Here is a 24,579-nt window from a genome sequence, read left to right as displayed (position 1 = left end):
CTACTACTACTACTACTATAACTATTACACCACTACTGCTACTACTATTACTACTACTACTACAGATCATCATCATCATCATCATCATCATCCAATATTTACATGCATTCTTACTATGTTCCAGACATTGTGCAGATAATTATCTAATTTAAACCTCTCAACATTACCCTGGGAGGGATGTGCTATCATTATCCCCATTTTACAAATAAAGAAACTGAGGCAAGCAGAGTGTCCAGGGTCACACAGCAACTTAGTGATTGAGATTTGAGTCTTCCATATCCTGAACAATTTTCTCTTACAAGGGAGCCAAAAATCACTGGATATGGTGAATACTGAAAAACCTCACAAAAACACAAAATTCACTATTTTTTAATTGATGGGATATGTGGGAACCATTTCAGTATCAGTCATGTATAATTTATCAATTAATTAAAGTCAAAAATCAATGCCAATTTAAACAGATAAGGATAAGGAGAAGACACTAGGTGCAATAATAGTGGTATGAATAGGACTTGTTGAAAGAAGCTGTTAATTCAGTAAATTAGGAAATAGAAAAAAATAAAATATATAAGCTCTCATAACTTCATAAAAAAATTAAACAGTTCAAGACTCACAACATGAAGAGGTCAAAAGAACTTAGAAATTCTCCCTTCTTAGCTGTAAATTACTTTATTTCCTTGAAAAGTAAAAAAAAAAATCAGCCAAAGATGAAACTGATTTTGAACATAAACATTTATAAAATGTCTTGAAGCAGTTAGATGTAAGGTTACAAAAAATATTACCTTAGAGAATATTTTAAAAAGCAATTGAGAATGAATAATGTTGATGACATTATATTAAAAAAGTTTGTGCACAAACAAAATTAACACAACCAAGATGAGAAGGAAAGCAGAAATCTGGGAAACAATTTTTGTAGCAAATGTCTCAAAGGCCTCCTTTCAGAACTAAGTCAAATTTATAAGAATATAAGTCATTCCTCAATTGACAAATGTTTAAAAGATATGAATAGGCAGTTTTCAGATGAAGAACTGGAAAAGGAAATGGCAAATCACTCCAGAATCTTTGCCAAGAAACCCCCAAATGGGGTCACAAAGAGTCAGACAGGACTGGAATGACTAAACAAAGCAAGAGACCTCCCTTGTCTATCCTATGCCTTATCCAATCAGAGGGAAGAGAAAGCCAAAGGTCAGGAGGTACCAAGGAGAAATGAATTTTGGAGTTGATGTGACCTTTCAGGATGATGAGATTTTAGAGCACATGGTGAAATCCTGTGAAGCCAAGCAGGAGTAGCTTTCCAGAGGACTGCTGCTGTGAACAGCTTTAAGGTTCTTACCACATGATATAGAGAACTTTCGATTTATTCAGCAGAAAATTAAAGCAAAACATTCACAGAAACCAAAATACAGCATTCACAATGTTATAACAGAATGACTTATCACAAAAGTGGCCACATAATTTTCACTAAAGTGGCCACATAGTTTTAAAAAAAACATAAGGAGTAAGTCCTTAACTCAATTATCCTTAAGGAGCAAGCTTCCTTAAGGGACACAAGGTACAAAAGTCAATGTTCTACACCCCTAGGTTGCATGGTCTTAATCTCTCAGTCAAAAAGTCTTTTTTCTTCTTAATTAGAGATTGGTTTCCAATCATCTTTAACTCAATCATCCTTAAAAGGTACAAGGTACAGGGTACAAAGTTCTCCCACCCCTAGGCCACAGTAAATCATGATCTTCTCAGTTAACACTAAGTACCCCAGGAGAGGTCTTTTCATCTTGACTTGAGGCTGGCTCTCAGATTCCATGGTTCCTCTTCCATGGTCCAAGCTTTTGCCTGAATTTACCCAACTGTCACCTGGATTCAAAAGTAGGCTGCTCTCAGCCCCTCGTCCAGTTCCTCACCCAGTTCCTCATCCAGTTTCATATTGAAGCTCACAGTGTCAGGTCCACCTCAAGTCCTTCGCAGTTTCTGTTTCTGGGAAGACAAAGCTTAACAGAACCAAAACAACATTCATCCATTTTCCCGGCACCATCTTCAATTCACTATCTGCCTGTGAAATCAACAGAGACCCACAAACAAGGTCTGAGAGGTCAACATAAATCATCAGCATAGAAAGCAACACAGACCTACAAATAAGGTCCTAGAGGTCAATACAAATCATCACTAAAGTCCCAGAACCTCCCAAAACTTACTCCAGGACTTCTGTAAACATACAACCAGAAAATCCTCTTTCAGGGCTTCCAGTAATGTCCCAGGCCCAGTACAAAATGTTACAAACACAAATCCACACAGACAGAACAGAGGGCCAGGATACCACAAGTTTTTTCCTTCTCAACTCTGCTTCCACAAGTGTTCCCTTCTCAGTTCTGCTCTCTCCAAGCTTGTGCTCAGCTTTTTATCTGGTCATTATCTCCTCCCTTCTCTGCCCACCTCTCATGTCCTTCCTGTTTCTGTCTTTGGCGAATCCCTCCCACTGTGGGATTCACAGGTTCTGTTTCTTAACAAAGACTTGATACAATCAGGGCAGGACCCAAAAGAAACTTGAAATGAAACAAGGTGCTAAATAATTAAGTAGCTGAAACAAGGCACTAAGTACTTCTTTGCTTGCCATTTACTAATCCAGGGGAGTGAAGTGTAGCAGCAAACACTCCACTGTCCCCAGGGTGGCTGCCAACACACATTCTTAGATCTGCTTTGCTAATCAACTCAAATTGGGTTAACGATCTTGCTTTACTCAATCAAACATATATCATTTACTTAGTTCAGGGGAAAAAGGTCAGCACCCCGAACTTTAGAGTATACAGAGATTACAAGAACATTTCAGCAGACAGGCTTCCAAACTGTCCAACCATTACATACATCCATATCTAATCCTGGTTACCAGAGAGGGAAGAATCAACATCTGGGTTTTCAAAGCCGGGGAGCTCTCAATGGCTGCCCAGAGTCTCATCTGGTCAAATCACACAACACTTCTCAAAGTGAGCTCCAAAGCAAAGTCTCACATCAGGGCTTATATAGCCTTCTCCAGGCTCTGAGAATGTAACAGCTTTCTTGACCCACTGCCCAATCACAAGGTATCTCTTGAAAAACAAGCCTCCCACCACAGGCTCCAGGTGTACTTAACCTAGGGGCAGGGAAGATCTTAAAAATTTGCATTCCTATAATATGCAGCTAGGTAGGAAATGATAAATATGGGTTACTAATAGCTGATATCTTTTCTATCATTTGTTTGTTTTATTAACAATCCATGATCTTTCTCCATTTTTTTCAGTGAAAGAAAGGCTTATGACTTTATGAAATAAATGCCTGAATGTTTTTTAAACTTTTGTCACCACAGGATGAGTACTTAACTTCAATGCCTTTTCCACCTCCTCCTATACTGAGATGGTAAATGACAGGAGACCATCAAGGAACAGAGCAATCTGTTCCATTTAATATGTGTTTGTTGATTTCCTTCAATAGGTAATTGACAAAGTAAATGGAGGACTGGACCTGGTGTCAGGAAGTCCTGAGTTCAAATCTTCCCTCAGATACTTATACCTGAGTGACCCTAAGCACATCACTTCACCTTAGTTTCCTTGACATGAGATAGGGATAATGAAGATCAAATTAGATCACAATTGTAAAGTGTTTTGCAAACCTTACAGTGCTGTAAAAGTACTAGTTATTCAGATGTGATTTAATGATAATTTCAATTAGCTGTAACTTATTCCAAATTATATAATAACGTGTTTTCTTCTCAACTACTTATTCTTAGGTTTTAGGTGGGCAAACCTTAGTTGCGTTGTGAAAGAAGAAATAGAACAAAAGTGAAAATAGTATGCTTCGATCTGCATCCAGACTCCATAGTTCTTTCTCTGCTTCTGGATAGCATTTTTCTTCAGGGGTCTTTTGGAATTGTTTTGGATCATTTTTTTTTGCTGAGAAAAGCTAAGTCTGTTGTAGTTGATTATACCACAATCATTTGACAAATGAAGAAACTGAACAAAGGGGGTTAAATGTCCAGGTTAAATGCCCAGGGTCACACAGCTAGTAAGTGTATGAGGTCAGATTTGAACTCAGAGAGATGAGTTTTCTTGACTCCAGGCCCATCTAGGTTCCCCCCAAAATTGTTGTTTAGTTATGTCTGACTTTCTGTGACTCTGTAGACCATAGCACACCAATATTGTCCATTAGTTTTTCTTAACAAAGATACTGGACTGGTTTGCCATTTCCTTCTACAGCAGATTAAGGCAACAGAGGTTAAGTGACTTGCCCAGGGTCACACAGCAAATAAGTGTCTGAGGCAGGATTTGAACTCAGGTCTTCTTGACTCCAGTCCCAGTGCTCTATCCACTAGGCCATCTAATTGCCTCTGGGAAACAAGTAGTAGGTACTCAATAAATGTTTATTGGCTGTCCACATTCGTACTTTTTCATCTTTATTATAATATTTTTATGACAATCACCAATACATATGTTCTTGAGTGAAAATATGAGAAGGTGGGGTGGCTAGGTGGTGCAGTGAATACAACACTGGCCCTGGAGTCAGGAGGACCTGAGTTTAAATCCTGCCTCAGACACTTAACACAAAACTAGCCATGTAACCTTAGGCAAGTCACTTAACCCCAATTGCCCTACCTTCCCCCCTCCAAAAAGAAGCAATATGTGTGTGTGTGTGTGTGTGTGTGTGAGAGAGAGAGAGAGAGAGAGAGAGAGAGAGAGAGAGAGAGAGAGAGAGAGAGAGAGAGAAGGAAATATAGACCTGAAAGAGATATTAGATGCCTTTTATAGAATATTTCTACAACAAGTCACATTGTTAGAGTCACACAATAATTACCTAATAGCTATACTGGACATAATAATAACCTGATGAATCTATTTTTTGTTGATTATAAAATTGTATTCAATTTAGTAAAGCAAAATGAAACCTGCAATGTCTCTTCTGAAACAAAATATAATCCATTCATACATTAAGTTCAGACAAGGCTTCATGACCTATGTGATCATGAAATGTTTTTCAATAACCCATTGAACATCCAGATCAAACAAGGTATCAAACAAAGAGGCCTTGTTTACCAAAGGTACTTACCAGTTTCATGAAGGATGTCCTGCAAAAGCCCAAATGGAAGAAAAACTCTCCACTGACAGACTTTCTACACGTGTTCCTACTTGTGGCACTCTAGTGATTACATCAAACTCAGGAATACCAATGATGGGCTCAGAGTCTGAGATGAAATAAACATAGACATACAAACAGGAAAAACAAAGTCAATAGAGAAAATCCCTCAATGTGATCCATTGATTTAATGTCTTAGTAGATTTGTCTTTGACAGGCACTAAATATAGACAATCATCTCAATCAAAAATTGTATAGAAATGAGACCAAAGGACTTTTAAGAAATTGACCAGTGTTTTCAGCAATCACCAATAATTTTTCAGTGATTCTGAAAATCAGGGAATAGTCTCTCAAGAAGCACAATTGTAGGTAACCCAAATGGGAATGGAATGATGCATGGCAGGTATAAGCATATTAATAATTTTGGCTTCTATAAAAGATGGCATCTTCAAGAGAAAATATGATTGGAAAATGAAGCAGACAGACCATGTGAGAGTTTGAAAAAGCAAACGTAAAGTCCAATTGTTGCACTGATATTCACAGGTTTTCTTGCATCCATCATCACATTAAGGAGGATACCCTATTGTGGGTTTATGGAAAGAAAGGGAATATAGCTATGGAGAGTTAGAATGTAGAGATTGATGACAGTCTGCCCTACTAGAAAGAATGCCCACCGCAATGTTACCAATTCATAACTAGGGCTTCTGATGCATGGGAAAAAGTTGAACAAGAGTATATGTTAGATAGGGGCGGCCAGGTGGCTCAGCGAGTAAGAGCACTGGCTCCAATGTCAGGATGACCTGGGGATCGAATCCGGGCTCAGATACTCAGCACCATACCCAGAAATAACTGGCCGTCTAACCTTGAGCAAGTTACTTAACCCCGATTGCTCATAAAAATAAAAAGTATATGTTAGATCTGAAATATCAGAAAACAAATCTCTAAAAGGGAGACACAGAGATCTCAGGACTACACCGATGGGCAGAGACCTAGAAACTCCTGTACAAGAGATACCACCAGGAGAGGATATTTAGTGCGATCCAGTCAGGCAAAGTTCACTGGAGTTGAGGAAAACTAGAAATTATATAGAAAACTATTGGGATACCACCTTGGTCAATGCATCCCAACATCACTGATGGTCCTAGAAAAAGCAATAGAATGGATAAATCATAGTATGGGTGTCTAATAGACTTCTTGGTCTGGTGATTTAATTCAGGGTGCAGAGGATGGATGGTCTGCATTATGCCCGCATGGTATGGCACACATTCCACCCATCAACTCTAAAAACCCTAGTAGATCACAGTGGAAGAGGTAGTAGATAGATATATAGGAGTAGGGGAAAACGATGCCCAGAAGAAAGGTGGTACAATCTTTGGAACATGGTGGATGAGCAGGTAGAGGATTAAACTGAAACTGGGCATAGGAGTGGTGTAGTCACACAACACAGGGCATGCAGAAGATTAAGAGACACAGAAATTTCAGGTGAGGGCACTGCTGATGGGAAGAAGTGCCCACCTTTTTCCCATGAAAGTCTGGGCCCAAGGCACAGCCATGGTCACCTCACTCTAGGTACTGTTCTGAACCAATTGGCTGAAGTTCAGAACTAATGATTCTTCTACATAGAATATATATATATATATATATATATATATATATATATATATATAAATTTCCTTATCTCAAAATAAAATGTCTACTAATTGTTCATGAATTTATTGGATCTGGCAGATGAAGGACAAGAGAATACATTTTGATTTCACCTCTTCTTCCTTTAGGCTCCTTGGAGAAGGAGTTTTCAGTTGCAGCTCAAGATTATCAGACCACAAAGGAGATTTTGTTACTGGACTTGACTATTCCAAAGACATATAACCAAAGAGACTTGGCCCCTTGGAAAGGATCAGGTTTCAGATTTAGCTGCAAAGAACAACATAAGGGAAGCAAAATAAATTATTGTAAGAAAATCTACATCTCTAGTTCTAATCTTTAACCAAATCTTCAAATCTGTATCTCAGCCCTCATTTCTTGGGTGCTACACTGAGACCTCAGTTGGAAATGGAACTTGTAAACCCATTTCCCCTTCTGATCTCCATATACTTGTCAGGGGGCACTGCTTTTTGTCCAGTCATAATTTTTCAAAGCCTTGCTACAGTCTTCAAATTTTCCTTTTTCCTTACCTCCTACATGTACACATTTGTCCAGTCCCATTGTTCTTCTTCTACAATATCTCTCAAATACATTGCTTCCTCCTTGTTCAAATGACACCATTTTAGTTCAAGCCATTATTAATACCTGCTTGGGTATCTGATAAGACACAGTACAGTATGATAGCTTCTTAACTAGTTTCCCTCCCACTAATCTGCCTTTCATCCTTCTACCAGATAATGTAGAGTACATGGAACAAGAGGGAGAAAAGGTCTCTAAGGTTGTGTTAAGGTTAGAGATGCCGCTGCAGAGAATTATGATCAAATGGCAGTATCTGGGAAGGACATGGACCATCCCTTGTTTTCTGGAAATTATGCATAACGTTTTGCCATTAAAGCAGCTGTGGCCCCATTAACAAAAAGAACAATTTTCCAAGTGTGCAGGACTGGTCCAAATTGATCCAGCAAGAAGAGTCTGCAAGCAGGCTGACAAGAAACAACCTTCCAGTGTTCTAAGGTATTAAATTAAAGACTAATTCATAACACTACGGAGGAATTTCATAACATTATAAAGAGATCTTGACATCCATTAAATCTACCCCAGCCCTTTTATCTATGAGAAAATTGAGACACAGAGGGGTGGTGTGACCTGACCAATGTTATACACCCAGAAAGTTTCTGAGGCTGTATTTGAATTTAGACCCTCATGATATTAGAGTCCAGTGTCCTACCCATGCTATATCTATAAAGGCAGGTCAGCTTTTTGGAAAACAAAGCAAACAGCCAGAAAATTAAAGCCTGTAAGAACTCATTCTGACATTTGGACTTCCTTCGTCTGCTATCCCAGACAACTTATCTGATCTAGAATTAGGTATTGCTAGTAATTCCCACTTAACCATTTAATACCTATGAGGAGAGATGTCTGGCAAAGACACCCTGCTTCTCCAGGACTCTGAAGGTTTCCTTTACCCCTTAAGATCCTCTGGAGATCTATAAATGAATGGATATAGGGAAACAAAAAAAAATAAAGACTACCTAGGGGTTGCTGCCAGTCTGTCTCCCTGTACTTTAATAGAAGCAGCTAGAAGAATAGTGGATATGGCACAGTATTTGGAGTGAGGAAGACCTGAGTTCGAATCCAGACTTAGAAGCTTACTAGATATGTGACTGGGCAAGTCTGGAGATAATAAGAGTACCTATCTTATAAGGTTGTTGTGAAGAACAAATTAGACAACATACATAAAGGTTTTACAAACTTTAAAGTCTATATAAAAGCTACCTATTCCTTTGTTCCAAATTCTTGATATCATTATGTAAATGAACCACCCTATACCTAATCTGGATGGCAACTTTTAAAATCCTTGAAGGAATTTAGATTGTAGACAGTACAATCCACTGTTATTTCTGTATCCTCCAAATTTTGCAATGCCTGGCAAATTTAATAAATAAATGCCTGTTGACTGATTGATTGATTGAATGATAACTACCTCCCACTATGGTTTCAGTACTTCCTTTGTATCCTTCCCCCCTTCTGTGGAAACAACTGTTCTCCATTCCCCATGGCATGCTTCTTTCCTTGCAAACTTGAACCCTGTCATTACGTTTCCCCTCAGAGGCCTTTTGGGGTCTCTCTGCCTTCATCTTTAATGTAATAGGACTCTTTTACTAATACTTGTAGCCTCTGACATTGTGAGAAACAGGGTGGCAGATTTTGTGGAACATTACTCATCTATAATAAAATCCATTAATCACTTCCTGACTCATCAGCAAAGCTGTAGGCTCAGAAATGTCCATTTTAATTATCATTCATTTTTTTAACAGAACAAAATTGACAATGTGGTGAGGATTTTCATTGGCATGTGACATCCCAAAATAAGCCACTGGGGGGGAAAACCCTTGTAGTATAATAAAATGCAGATACATTTCAGCTAAATTCTTCAAAATAGAACAGAACAAAATTAACATTTCCTAACTGATAATCTTTATGATAATGAAGTTGAAATTTAGGAACTTACCTATATGATTCTGAAATTAATATTTCTGAATTTAAAATGTTCATACTAAATCAATAAGAAATAAAAAATAACTAGTATTTATACTGCCCTTTAAGGACTGCAAAGTATTTTACTTATTGTATCTCACTTTATCTTTTGGGTAGGTGCAATTATCTCCATTAGTCATTATTAATCTCATATTTCTTCATTTGCATAATGAAGAAACTGAAGACTTGTTATTATTTTGTTATTTCAGTCTGACTTTTCATGACCCCATTTGGGGTTTTCTTTGGCAAAGATACTGGAGTGGTTTGCTATTTTCTTCTCCAGTTCGTTTTACAGATGAGGAAACTGAGGCAAACAGAGTTAAGTGATTTACCCTGAGTCATATAATTAGAAGTGATTAAAGCCAATTTTAAACTTAGGTCTTCCTAACTCTAGGTCCAGAGTTACTAAATGATAAATCTATCCACTGCACCACTTAGCTGCCCCAAAATGAGACTGAGAGGTTAATTGATTTGCCCAATTGATTGGCCACACAGCTAGTTAAGTAGAATTCGAACTCTGGTCTTCCTGACTTTTACCCCAGCATTTCTGTATTTAAAAGCTATGAAAATGTATGTGCAACTTATATTGACCTTTTTTTGATGAATCAAAATCAAACTTTTAAAGATTATCACTGGGGCAGTTAGGTGGTGCAGTGAATTGAGCACTGGTCCTGGAGTCAGGAGGACTTGAGTTCAACTTTGGCCTCAGACTCTTAATATTTACTAGCTATGTGACCTTGGAAAGTTACTTAACCCCAATTGCCCTGCCTTCCCACTCCAAAAAGAAAAGATTATCTCCAAGTTTCCATTTTACTTCATCATATGGTTATAACTATGACAATACATTTTTTAGTATATGAGTTTTTTTTAATTTAGAGAGAGTTGATATCCAAGACACTGATTTAGCATTATTGTCATTAAGGTTCTCTCCAAAACTCTGTTCCTCAAGTAGTTTATCATCTTTTTGTTTGTTTTGTTTTGTTTTTGGAAGTAAGCTGTGATTTCCCTGAGAAACAACTTAGTTGCCTTGATTCATGGGCTTCCATTACTGTAAAGGGAAAATTCAGGTTAGAGTAGCTACTTTTAGTAATGAGAAAGTAACCATTATCCTGGGAAACTAACTTCCACCTTCAGAGAGAGCTCAGAGACTGAGATAGATTGAAGCAATTGACAGAGAAGAGAGATAATATTTTAATTTTAATATGTAATGGAGGAAGTACAAGTTCAGACCGAAAATAAGCAAGTCTATTATTTTGACTAATTTTTTTTTTCTTGAGTGAGGATATGCCAGAACTTTTCACTTTATAAAAGCAAAAAATCATCGGCTGCAATAGATCACAGACTAGGGAATCTGAAACAATCTACATTTGCACTTGTGCATTTAAAAGAGAGCAACTGGGGCGGCCAGGTAGCACAGTGAGTAAGAGCACCGGGCCCAGCGTAGGGATGACCTGGCATCAAATGTGGACCCAGACACTTAGCACCCACCCAGAAACACCTGGCCATGTAACCTTGAACAAGTTACTTAACCCCAATTGTTAAAAAAAAAAAAAAGACAGCAACTAACTATAGTATGCTCACATGCTTGTCATCCTCTGCTCCCTTAAAGCAGAGAATTAAGAAAGTCTTATCACCCATTTAATTTGTATTTAAATCTAGAGAAAATAACACAAGATGTTAATATGATAATTTATGAGTATAGTATTTTTTGTATATGCAAATTAAGAATAACACAATAGTCTGACCAGAACTGAGTGTAATATATGGTTATCCAGCAGAGGGCAATGGTACATGCCCAGAATCCTGAACACAGTAAGAACAAAGTCACACACAGATCAGAAACAAAATACAGTTAGAAAATAAATTTGTGGGAGACAGTGGATACTCGAGAGTAATAGTTCCAAAACTTTTTTTTTAACCTCTGGACTCCTTTATACTCCTAAAGAATTTTGGAAATCCTCAAAAGCTTTTGTTTATCTGGATTATATCTGGAGATATGCTGGTAAATGTTTAACAACCGGCTTTCCAAAAAAAGTGATCACAGTTTATTTTTAAGTTTGATCTGCATTTTCTCCAGCATTTCTTAAAGTCTAAATAACCAACAACATAATAGATCAAATTCTTATTTGTTCTTTTTTCTGAGGTGTAGATGCTCACACTGAAGATCTGCTTTCTTAAGCAGCATAGCTGATTATATCTATCAATACAGATCAACAGATGGTCATATTTATTAGTGTCAATCATACTAGAAATTAAAACGGACATATTTTAACAATATTTACTCATTAATTTATTTAAGATAATAATAAACTTCTTATATGTTAACATAAATACAATCTTTTTATAAGAAATAACTATTTAAAAAAACAAAAGAATTTTAGTGAGAAGAGTGGTATTGTTTTACATATTTCTGCAAATCTCTTTAATGTTTGGTTTAATAGAAGACAGCTGGGTTCTCATACTTGCTTCTGCATTCAATCTGTTTCTATATGTTTGGTTGAAGTATATCAAGAAAATCTGACCTCACACAGATCTGTAGTTCGAAAAAGGGGGAGGATTTTAATAGGCAAATAATGTCAGTATTAGTAGGCAACTTGGTAGTGCAGTGAATAGACTACTGGGCCTGGAGTCAGGAAGACTTGAGTTCAAATCCAGCTTCAGACACTTACTAGCTATGTGACCCTGGGTAAGGCACTTAATCTCTTCCTCCCTCACCTCAGTTTTCTCTGTGAAATAGGGATAATAATAATAATAGCTGGCTCTCAGGATTGTTGTAAGGAACCACTCTAGCACTAAGTTGCACCTTACCCAAATTCTTCTAAAACTCCCCTGAGACTCAATACAGGAGAATTCATTCTAAATGTGGGTTAGGGAGTAGTAATTGTTGCTGCTGCCACTGCTGCTGGCAGCTAGATGGAACAGTGGATAAAGCACTGGTTTGGAGACAGGAAGACCTCAGTTCAAATCTGGCCTCAGATACTCACTAGCTGTGTGACCCTGGGCAAATCACATAATTTCTGTTTACCTTAATCCACTGGAGAAGGAAATGGAAAATCTCTCCAGTATCTTTGCTAAGAAAACCTCAAGCATAACATTGTCATGCTATGATCCACAGAGTCACAAAAAGTTGGATATAATTAAACAGCTACAATTTTGTGTTTTGGGGCAGCTAGATGGGCCTGGAGAAGGAAGACTCCTCTTCCTGAGTTCAAATTTGACCTCAGACACTAGATTGTGACCTTGAGCAAGTCATTTAACCTTGTTTGCTTCAGTTTCCTCATCTGTCAAATGAGCTGGAGAAGGAAATGGCAAAGCACTCTGGTCTCTCTGCCAAGAAAACCCCAAGTGGGGTCAAGAAGAGTCAGAAATGGCTGAAAATGGATGGACCACAACTGCTGCTACTAACAGCAACAAGAATAATGACAGCCAGCATTTCTCTGACTCCTTAAAATTCGCAAAATATTTTATGTTGGTTAACCCACTCAATCCTCCCAACTCTTTCAGGTAACTGCTAATATTATCCCTGCCTTACAGATGAAGAAATTGAGACACAAAGAGGTTATGTGTTTTGCCCAGTGTCCCAAAGTCAGGATTCAAATCCAGATTTTACTGTCTCCATGTTCCTCATTCAGCCAACTGCCTATTAACAAATATTTATCAAAGAGCTCTTAATTTATCAATCAACAAGCATTTCTTAAGCACCTAAGAAGGTCCAACAGAAAGCTCTGAACTCATAGACTCTGTATATAAATCCTGTCTCCAACCCAACACTTAATCTCCCTGGGCCTCAGTTTCCTCATTTGCTAAATGAGGGGGTTGGGCTAGATGGCCTCATTCTGGCTCTAAATATAGACACTGGGATATAAATACAAAAGTGAACAGTCTTTGCCCTTTAGGAGATAACCTTTACTAAAGGATAATGAAATATTATTATGCTATAATAAAAGATGATAATGAAGAATTCAGCAAATACCTGGGATAATTTGCATGACCTGAGGCAGAGTACAGTAAACAGAGACACAAAAACAACATGCACCATGACTATAATAATGTAAATGAAAGAAATACCAAAAGAAAGTCAAGCCTCTGAGGAATTATAATCATCTCAAGTCAACATTTATTAAGCACCTAATGTTCGCCAGGTACTGTGCTCAGAGCTGTGTATATGAAGAAAGACAAAATCATTTCTATCCTTCAAGAAGTTCACAATATAATGCAAAAGGCAAGGTGCAAGTCACTATGTACAAGCTGGATATATGGGACAAACTGATGGAATCTCAGAGGCAAGGCAGTAGCATGAAGGGAAGTTGGGAAAACCTTGCAGAAGGAAGGTGACATTTTAACTAAGATTTGAAGGAAGTCAAAATAAGGAGCAGAGAGTTCCAGGTTAGGGGAACAGCCAGTGGAAATCTTGGACCTAAAGAACAGATAATTATACAGAATTCTCTCCTAAAGGTTAGAGATTTATGCTACATTCACAGTAATTTATGCTATATCCACAAAGGAAAAGTCACCAATAATTGGTTTTGCCCCACTGTTTTCCTTTGTTTCAAGGGAGATTTTATTAGGGTTGGGTTATGTCAAGGAGTGCCCATCATTTCAAAAGGGTATTAATAAGAAATTTTATTAAAGAGTTGTGGATCATCATGCCTTCATGATAAAAAGAAAGAGTTTGATATGTATTGTAGGGATAAATGAACAGTCAGACAAATTATCAGACTGCAACTTTTTTTTAACACAACAGTAAATGCTGAGATACTAATTTTATACTGGATTTCATGAAATGTCATCTTTGCCAATGATGTCACTGCTCTCAGGATAAGTTTTACCCTTCATGGAGGAAAGAAGGAAATGGTAATATAAGCAGCCAAGAAATACAAAAGACAGGCTTCAAGATAAGTATTCTGAAAACCATTATGAGGTCATGTATACTTTTTATCATTAATTGCATTCTTCATTTGTGGTATGGCCACCCACATGCAATTTACAGTCAACCCCAAGTTATTCCAGGAAAAGTTGATTAAGCACCAAGGCTTGCACAATTTGTTTATTCTCCCTTTTTGTTGTTTTCTCATGCTTTAATCCTTTTTTCTCATTTTTCATCCTAAGAAATCCACTAATATGGGAATACTTCTTAGAGTTTTCTGTTGATCTGAGTCAGACTGGAGGAACATAGAAGTAAGGATCCAGAAAGAGCCCAAGAGATTATCTCATCCAATTGTTTCACTATATGGTTAAGGAGCTGAGACTCCCAGGGAGAATTTGACTGAAGACCTACTATTTTGAGCCTTATTAAGGTTCAGTTTTGGGTGACACATTTTAGGAAGAACATTGAAAGGCTGGAGCCTATCCAGCAGGAAATGACCAGGATGATGAAGGGACTAGATATCATAGTGTATGAGGACCAAGTGAAAGGAACTGGAGATGTTTAGCTTGGAAAAGACTTGAGAAAAGCTGTCTTTAAGTAGCTTGAAGGTTGCCATGGGAAAAAGAGAACAGACGATGGGTTTGGACCCAGATAGAGAACTAGAAATAGTAGATGGAAGTCAAGGAAAGGCAGATTTCAAATGAGAGCTGAACAAAAATGGAATTAGTTACCTCTGAGGGAGGTGGGTTTCTCCTCACTAAACTACTTAAAGTTCTGCCTGGATGGTCTCACACTAAGTTTGTAGATAAGATTCGTTTTTTTTGTTGAGAGTCTGTCTGATGTTTCATGACCCTCATTTGAATTTTTTGGGGGTGGGAAACATTGTAGAGTGGTTTGCCATTTCCTTCTCCAACTCATTTTCCAGATGAGGAAACTGAGACAGAGTTAAATGACTTGGCCAGGGTCACATTAGATAGTAAGTGTCTGGGGTCAAATTTGAACTCAAGTCTTGCTGACTCTGGGTCCAATGCACTATCTACTTCGATACTGAGATAAAACTCTTACTCAAGAATAAGTTAGGGCGGATGGCTCCTGAGGTCCTTCTACCTCTGAGATCCTGTGATTTTGTACCTATGGTCCTAAAGCTAGTTAGTAACAAGGCTGAGATGAAAATTGAGATTTCCATATTTCCAGTTCAAGGTTCTTCTCTCTATACTGCCCTGCCTTTCATATTTTTTCCTGAGCATGAGGAGGTATGCTATACCTTGAAATTTACATTTCAAGGACTGGTGATTTTAATTGTTTTTCAGGCATTTCAAAGAATGTGTCAGACAACTTCAAATAAGTTGTTTTACTCTATTGGGGATGGAAAAAGGGAGTCAATTCTCATTTCATTTCAAATATATGCTTCTGTGTATTTCACACTAGAATCACAATTAATGAAAATATCCTGACGTTATTCTTTCTATAAGAAGAATAGATTTGGGCTGGCTAGGTGGCACAGTGAATAGAGCACTGGCCCTGGAGTCAGAAGGACCTGAGTTCAAATCCAGCCTCAGACACTTAACATTTACTAGTTATATGACCTTGGACAAGTCACTTAACCCAATTGCACTTCAAAAAGCAAAAGAAAAAAAAAAACAAATTACAGTCACGTCACTTCCCCCTCCCTCTGTCTCTTTTTCTCTTGCTTTTGTCTGTGTGTCTCACTCCTTTTTATTACATTTAGCACCCTTAATTCTATCAGTATTAATTTCCTTTTCTGTTGTCTTGAGACAGAACGACTGAAGGTTTTACTGACTGGCAGCTGGTGACACAACAGATAAAGTATTAGGCTTGGATTCAGGAAGATCTGGATTCAAATCCTGCCTCAGACACTTACTAGCTGTGTTACCCTGGGCAAGTCACTTAACCATTGTTTTCCTCAGTTTCTTCAACTGTGAAAAGGATAATAATAACATCTATCTTGCAGGTCATTGTGGGGATCAAATGAATTAATATTTGTAAAAAATAAAGTAGTTAGCACAGTTCCTGGCATGTAGTAGGTACTATAAAAATGCTTATTCCCTTCCCTCTTTCCCTTCCTCCTACCTTAGTTTACCCTATATTTTGTCAAGGTGACCCAGATATATGCTATTGGAAAGGATAAATAAGATGAAACATTTTCAAGTCCAGATTTTTAAAACTGGATCTCAATGCAAATAATCAATATTTCATCTTATAGAAGACATGACACTTATTTAATTTCAAAATTAACATGTATCAATCTCTTATTGTGTACAAGTTATTTTACTAGATAGCTGCTTAGGGAAGTTATGAAATCTAGATAAGCCATGTTTTTTTTCCTCATAAAGCTTAGAGTCTAATGGGGGGGAGGGGAAGATGGCATTCACAAATATAAATATGAAATGAAACATTATCGATGCATTCAAAAGATGTGTGCAAAATGTTACTTGAGTCTGAGAGAGGAAGTTGTTACCCACTGGGAATTAGGGAGGGCTTTTTGTAAAAAATGACTTCTTTAGAGTTGTTTTAAAGAATGGATAGAATTTCAACAGGCAGAGTGGGAACATTCCAGATACAGGGAAAATGATGTTCAAAGACCCTATACAAATGACTTAAATCTATGTCCCGTTGTCCAAAGAGTAATTCATAGGATTGAGAGCTAAAAGGGAACTTAGATGTACTCTAGGACAATGCCTTCAGATGCCACAGATGAGGTAATTCACCAATCTCAAATAATTCAGAGAAGTGATCTAAATAATGCAAGGAATTGAAATAAGAATCTGTTTGGTTTACCTGCATTGTTCCACACAGCTACATAAGTTTGCAAATTGAGCCATAGGATTTCCACAAAAACAAACAAACAACAAAAATCACTGCACTCATTCTCATCTTTTGAAGCATAAGAAAAGACGGTGAGTTGACTTTTTTTTTTCTTAATAATTTAAAGATTTCAGAACAGGGAGAAAAAGAAATGATGGGGGGAAAGTCTATGGGTAGATGAAAAGGACATAGGTGAAGGACTTACTTCCCAGAGATAAAATGTAAGAAATCTAGAACTGACGGTCACAGTGGAAAGAAAGTGGTTGAAGAGCATGTAGAAATAACGTAAAACTGAGAGTTCTGCCTGAGCTAAGCAAGCCTGTGAACTTTGAAGTAGAAACTTCTGATCTTTGGCATGGTGTGAGTGGAAATTACCATCATCAACAATGTGCGACTTTCTGCTTGTGGGCATTTTACCTGTCTTCCATATATGCTAAGACTAGGATATTACATTGATCACGAAGAAGCAATGGTTTGTCCCCGAAAAACAATATTTATAGGTCATTACAAATTACATGCCAGGCCAAATTTCCCTAATCCGTGTTTCTGGTACACAAAAATTTTGTGCTATTGACTTTCTGATGCTGTCCACCTATGTTCTGAGAAGTTAAAGGCGAGGGGTGGGGGGAGGTGGGGAGTGGAGAAGAATCAATTACAAGATAATTTATCAAGAATAAATATTAGAACAGCTATGCAGATGGCATTTCCAGATGCTAAGGTGATTAAACTTGGTGGGAATAATATTCTTGCAGGACAACTGAAAGGTGGAAGGGGAAAAAAAGGAAAGATGGGGACTATACCTTTTAAATGGTTACTTAGCAAGATGAAGATCTCTGAGTGATTTTTTCTCATTCCGTGACAAGGGATTTAGTTAATCAGCAACACTTACAGAATATCATTGTATTTAAAAAATTCCATTAGCTGAACTTGACAAAAGATTTCAATGAGTTACAATAAGAAGAAACACACCAAGGTCAAATATAGGGTTCAAAAATTCAAAATCTTAAGTATAAGGTGGAAGAGATATGGCTTGACAATTCCTGTGAAAAAGATCAGGAGGATTTTAGTGATTTCCAAGTTCAATTTGAGTCAACAACAAGCTGCCAGTAAAGCTATGAGTATCAGAGACTGCATTAAGGAAGCTATAGGGTCCAGGATGTGGGAGGTAATCACTTCACCATGTTCTACTCTGTTCATACTTCATCTAAACTACTGTGCTCCATTCTGGGCATAACATTTTAAGAAAGACTGGGATAGGCTGGAATGCATACAGAAGAAGGGGACCGATTTGGTAGGAGGACTGGAGAAAATGCCAAATGAGGAAGAGTTGAAGCAACTTGGAATGTTTACCCTGGAGAAGAGAAGCTGTAAAAGTAGTTGGGGAGGGGAATATGGCAGTTGTCTTCAATTATTTGAAGGGTTTTCCTGTGGAAAAGTCGAGAGGGAGAGGGAGAGAAACAGACAGAGACAGACAGACAGAGAAACAGAGACAGAGACAGAGAGAGATAGAGAGAGACAGAGACAGACAGAGAGACAGAGAAAGAGATTTTGGCTTGATGAAAGAACAAACTTGTAACAGCTTCTGACTTCCTTGGCTTCCTTCAAGTTTCAGTAAAGACTCACCTTCTGCAAAAGGTCTCTCCCAATACACTTTAATCTTAGTGGCTTCCCTCTGACAGGATCTCCAATTGATTCTGTATCTATCTTATTTCTCCTTGAGGTCAGGGACTGTCTTTTGTCCCAGCACTGATCACAATGCTTATAAAAGCATTGTAAAATGCATTATAAAATGAGCATATAAAAGGAGCTCAATAAATGCTTCTTGACTGATTATATATTTCCAACACGTGTACCTAAGTTGTTTCCTTTGATAAAATGAAAACTTAAAGACAGTATCCTTTTAGTTTCTGGCTTTGTTTCACCAACACCTACTGGGCTTGGAACTTAGGGGCCTAAGAAATTCATATTGATTGATTGAATTGTGCTTCTGTTTTCTCCACTCATGTGGCCCCCTTTCTCTAATTAGTCAATTCTTCCCAGAACTGCCATTTTAAGGAAGAGCCAGACACATTCACACTTTCACTCCTCTTTGACCTGCTCCAGATATCCCTACGTGGGTGCCTTCCCTTCCCCCACCCTTTTCAGCCTCCTTTCAAGTACTGTCTTGCACCATTAGAATTCAAGCTCCCTGAGGGCAGGGACCTATTTTCTTTTTTCTTCTATGTGTATTCCCAGTGCTTAACTTGTTGACACACAATAAGCCCTTTTTTTGGTTTGCTTTTTTTTTTTATTTTTGGAGGACAGTTGGGGTTAAGTGACTTGCTCAAGGTCACACAACTAGTTTTTGAGTTAAGTGTTTGAGGCCAGATTTTAACTCAGGTTCACCTGACTCCTGAGCCAGTGCTCTATTCGCTGCACCACCTAGCTGCCCCTCCCCCCCCCCCCACCACACACACAATAAGCTCTTATAAATGCTAGTTGACCCATTTTTGTCGAAGTCTCTGTCTGACTCCGGAGGAAAGAAGAGGCTTAAAAAAATATGTTGTCTTCATGGGGAAATTCTAGACATTTTTCTATCAGGAATGTATTAATTAAGCAAACACTTATTAACTCATGACTCTATCCCTGGACTCCATGATTATAATCTAACCAACGCTCTATTGTCTTCCTCATATTCTAGTCTTACAGGGATAAAAATGCAGACTGTCCATTGACATCTTGCACAAAATCCTCCACCATTTGTCTCCTATTATGCAGGTGATTCTGAGCTATTGAAAGCAATGTCAACAAAGATACACTGGGGCCCAAGTAGACTTTATCTGCTTTCAAGGTCCATTCCAGGTAAATAAAGAGAGGCAATGGGCAGCTAGGTGGCACAGTGGATAAAGTGGCAGATCTGGAGTCTTCCTGAGTTCAAATCTGATCTAGGGCAGTTACTACCACTTCGACCCTAGGCAAATCATTTAACCCTGTTTGCCTCAGTTTCCTCATTTGTAAAATGAGCTGAAGAAAGAAATGGCAAAACATTTCAATGTTTTTGGCAAGAAAACTCCAAAAAGTCACCAAGAGTTGGACATGATTTAAAGTACAAAATGACAACAAAAGAGGAGCAAATTATCTATAAATACTTTGGCTACGAAAAAATAAATAGTCGTGACAATCATTGTTCATTACAAAAGGGTTTAACCTTGGAAACAAAAAAGTTTTAAATCTGGGAACTTGTGTCTTTAAAGACCTGAGTAAAATGGGTAGATCAGGGTTTAAGTGAGTTGCTTTAAATCAATACTGAAATGAATAAATTATGAGTTTTTTTTTCTAAGTGAGGATTTAGTTTTAATATTTTCTACCAATAACCAGGGTTTAATTTTTATTATAGGTATATATATATGCATATATATACACACACGTATACAACACTAGATATGAATTTAATCTTTTAATGTAATGTGGATGAGACAAAAGCATTTTTTTAAATAACCCTGGAAATCAAATAATACTAATTTCAATGAAGAATAACATGGAACAGAGTGGTAGACTGTTATAACCAAATAGGATCTGAGATATTATCTCATCCATGCCCATCCATTTCATGGATAAGAAAATGAAGTGTCAGAGAGATGAAAGGCCTTGTCTTAAGTCACGCAAGAAGAAAGCATCAGAGTCTAAAATAATGTCCTCTCCTGGCTTATAGTGCAGCTACTACACCATTCTTGCAATCTTCATAAGCTACAACTTTGAAGCAATGAGAAAAATAAAGACTAGCTAACAAAGGGAAAAAATACTTAAGTAATTCATTATTATGTGCTTCTGTTTATTTAAAAAGTTCAGAAAAAAAATTCAATTCTCCAAATATTTTCTTAGTGCAAGGAGAGTAGTTTGGGAAAAGTAATTAACCTGTTAAACAATTAAACGCACTAAGATTTTGGTCTAGGATATTAATGCATGCCTTTTTTCTGTTCTTGAAATACCTTGCTTTTCTGCATTTCTCCTTTCTCTGAATTCGGTTTTTTTCCTAGTTATTGTCATTTAAAAAAATAACCTGTTTTGTCTTGTGATGAGTAGGGAAATAAGAACAAAGACTTCCCTTCTTCCCTCAGAAATTCCATTCTTCCTCTTTACTTCTTCTCATTCCTCATGGACCTCACTTTTTTCCTTTATTAAAACTTCTTCCCCCCCATTACTTTTTCTAGTAATCTAGTTTTATGCTCCTTTTTTCAATATTCTTTTACCTAAGATTATTTCTTACCATCTTCCCTTTTTTGATAATTCCTTCTTCTTCGTTTCCACCTGTTCTCTCCTAGCCAGAATGTTTCTTGCTTTTTTTTTTTCCCAACTCAGTAGTGGGGCACTTTCTACATTTAATTGAAATAGAAGTAGGCTCTAGAATCCTAGAAGTACAATTAGAAGTGACCTCAAGGTCATCTAGTCCACTGCCCTCATTTTACAGACGAGAAAACAGAAGACCAGGGAAAATAAATGGCTTGTCCAAAGACACACAGGTAGCAAAGAAGGCAGAATTTGTACACAGGCTCTGACTTCAGAATTTGTGCTCTTTTCACTGTACCCTATTTTCCCCTCCTAGACTGCAACGTCCTTGAGGACAGACACCTTATATGAGGACAGTGATAATTATTATTATGATAACCAATTATATAAAAGTATATTATCAACATCATTGTTTTGACTGAAATTTATATGGATCTTTAATGTTTGCAAAGCATCTTACAACTTTCATTTTATGTTTAATTGTATGATTAGAATACCTGTTTTATTATATTTAATATTTTATTATAAGAATTTCCACCAGAATTATCAGTGCATTGTATGTAATAGGAACTTCAATATTCATGAAATTTGAATTTACTGACACTGGAGCTTGATGAGACAAGTTCACTTCACTAAGTGTGGAAGAATAGATGGAAACAATGATAAGGAAATTTCAGGCAAAATCCTGATCTACCCAAATTACTTGGATCATCCTTCAGGTTTCAAATGCGATAATATTTGCAAAGTGCTTAGACTATAGCCTTATAAGTGCTCATTCCCTTTTTGGTTTGTCTGTGTATTTTCCTCTTTGAATTATCTAACACAACACTGCATGGAGATGGGGGTTTGTTGTTAGAACATCAACAGCTTTCAAAAGGGTCATTTAGCTACCAACTGAGTGGGAAAAAGAAGCAGAGAAAGAAAGAGAAAAGAGAGCGATGGCATGTCTTGAGATGGGAAATTCTTCCTTCAGATCTCCCTCCAGTGATTTAGGAGCTGAAATGTAAATTTTCAAACCAGAATGTAGAGGGGAAGGGCCAAAGCTGAAATCAGAGCCCCGACTCCCCAGCCCAAAGAAGAGCAGGGCTGTTTAGAAAATTGGTCTATTTTTATTTTAGGTCAGTAGTGACTGATTGGTCCTCTTTCTTTTATTTAATCCTGTGGCATTTTGATTTATTTCCTTGCTCGGGTAGGCCTTCATTCTGGTGAGCAGCTGTTTTGGTTTCCAGTGTCTGTGAGTACTAAAGCAAATGCCTGTCTAAACAGCACAGTCAGCATCACTTTAGGGTACTGCTTCCATCTCACTTCTATCCACAGGTGAAGCTATATGTTCTTAATGTCTCCCTTTACTCATGTGCTTCCAGCTGTGACTGCTGTCTGATAGGGTGTCTCACAAGTGTACTGCCATGACCTCCTCACATCCTTAAGTCTCACAGGATTGGAAATTCAATCTTCCTGTCTCATGCATGATCTGCATTATAGCTTGGGCAGAGATGGTTCCTAAATGTTGTAATACTCAGACACCAAAGCCTGACAGCAGCCCAGAATATCTTCTTCTATTTGTAAACCATTGAAATCAGTGACTCAAAATAAAAATTCTGTTGTCTTTTTTTTTCCCTTGATGCTGGTCAAGATACTTGCTTTTTAAAAAATTATCTTTCCTTTAGAAAATAAAATATAATTGATAGCAAAATAAGAGATATACTCTTTAGCTGTCCTTGCAAATAAATGTATAACACTATAGTACAACAGGAAGAGGGCAGCTGGGTGGCACCATAGTGTATAGCCCAGCAGACCTGGAGTCAGGAAGACTCATCTTCCCAAATCCAAATCTAGCCTCAGACTCTTACTAGCTGTGTGACCCTGGGCAAGTCTCTTAACGCTGTTTGCCTCAGTTTTCTCATCTGTAAAATGAATTGAAGGAGGAAATGGCAAACCACTCTAGTATCTCTGACAAAAAAAACCCCAAATGGAGTCACAGAGTCAAACATAACTTGAAATGGCTGATGAACAACAATGGAAGAGCATAGGCTCTTGTCAGAGAATCTGGATTCACATCCCAGTGTTCATGCTCATGAGTGACATTGGGAGAACCCCTGGACCCCCTTGGGCCTCAGTTTTTTAATCTATTAAATGAGATGGTTGATTTCTGAGACCCCTTCCAGGTCCAGATGGGTGATCCTATGATAATTATAGGGTACAATGTTTGGTGATCTTCAATTACCTTCAAATTCTATCAGGGATAACTTTCCTTCTGCCATTTTTGCTTTCTGGTGTACTTAAACTCCCTCTGCCATCATTCTCTCATTGACTTCTCAAACATTAAAGTGCCTCACTAATTCACAGATCTCAATTAGGTGCCTATTACTTCATGAGATGCCTGAGTCATTATCCAGAAGATTCCTCTATGAAGTCCCCACACCATTAGTTCTCCCTCAAGGAGAATGAGTTTTTTCTCCACTCACCATCACTCCATGGGCTTTGTTCTTCTCTAACCTCCTCTATCCTCTCTTCCTCTGTTGGTGCCTATGATAGGAGGACCCGCTGGACTTCCTTCGATTGGTCTGGCTTCATGTTTCATAGCTTTCCTCACTGCTGGTCTGCTGTTTGCTGATCAAGGGCTCCCTGGTGGACCTGGATCTCGATGGCTGTTTAACTTCTGTCCTCAGCATTTCAAAATTATTAGTCAGGACCTGGCCCAAGGCCAAAAGAATATGAATATTTTAAGATGCACAACTAGTTACTCCCATATTTTCCTCACCCCCTGCATCTGGAAGACAGATAATGACTCCCCCAGAGTCTTGCTTATCCATACCCCATATTAATTTTAGTTATGAGCCTCAGTTAATAGCTCATTCCTGGCTATTAAGTTTAGGAAAACTAAAGGGAATCTGGATTCTTCTGGCATGATGAGTTACCACAAAGTGGCTTTTGGATATGTCCAGAGACTAGTGGAATTGAGGACTTGAGCCATGGAGTACTTAAAACTTGAAGCTCACCCTGAGCCTTCCCTCTTGTCAGATGATCCTGCCACTCTCATTCCAATAGGATAGGTCTATGACAGTCTGGATTAGCTGTAAGATAAGTGCTGTGTCGAGCCAACTCCTTGTCAGTGCAAGCTTCCATTACTAAGACCCACTCAATCCCCAGGCCTTCCAGCCGCTCCAGCTGCATCATGGGGAAGGAGAGTTTTCTGTTGCCGAGTAGACCCAACTGTTAAACTCATCTGCAGGTACATAGTGCCTTCAACTCATGGAAGCCCGGGCCCAAGAGACCTTCCTCTCTTCATTTTCGAAGGTCTCAAGTTCCTTCCCTCAGGGGAAAGATAACCCTGATCTCACTAA

The 24,579-nt window shown here is 38.0% G+C and overlaps 1 long non-coding RNA gene across 1 annotated transcript in view; it reads right to left on the bottom strand.

Annotated features, from left to right (window-relative positions):
• Nucleotides 1–24,028, bottom strand: part of LOC138169876 (uncharacterized) — a 34,053-nt gene extending 10,025 nt beyond the window's left edge. Inside the window, exons 1-2 of the long non-coding RNA XR_011170486.1 lie at nucleotides 23,701–24,028; nucleotides 5,068–5,203 (exon numbers count right to left, since the gene is read on the bottom strand). This is a non-coding gene — a long non-coding RNA (uncharacterized lncRNA). The remainder of the gene's footprint in view (nucleotides 1–5,067; nucleotides 5,204–23,700) is intronic.
• Nucleotides 24,029–24,579: the final 551 nt, after the last annotated feature.

Source organism: Petaurus breviceps, unplaced genomic scaffold (genome assembly GCF_028583685.1).
Source record: "Petaurus breviceps papuanus isolate PSGF00001 unplaced genomic scaffold, PetGlider_PUasm1.0 126, whole genome shotgun sequence".
Taxonomy (NCBI): Eukaryota; Metazoa; Chordata; class Mammalia; order Diprotodontia; family Petauridae; genus Petaurus; species Petaurus breviceps.
Note: the sequence above shows the minus strand (reverse complement) of the source record. Positions and strands in the feature narration are given on the sequence as shown.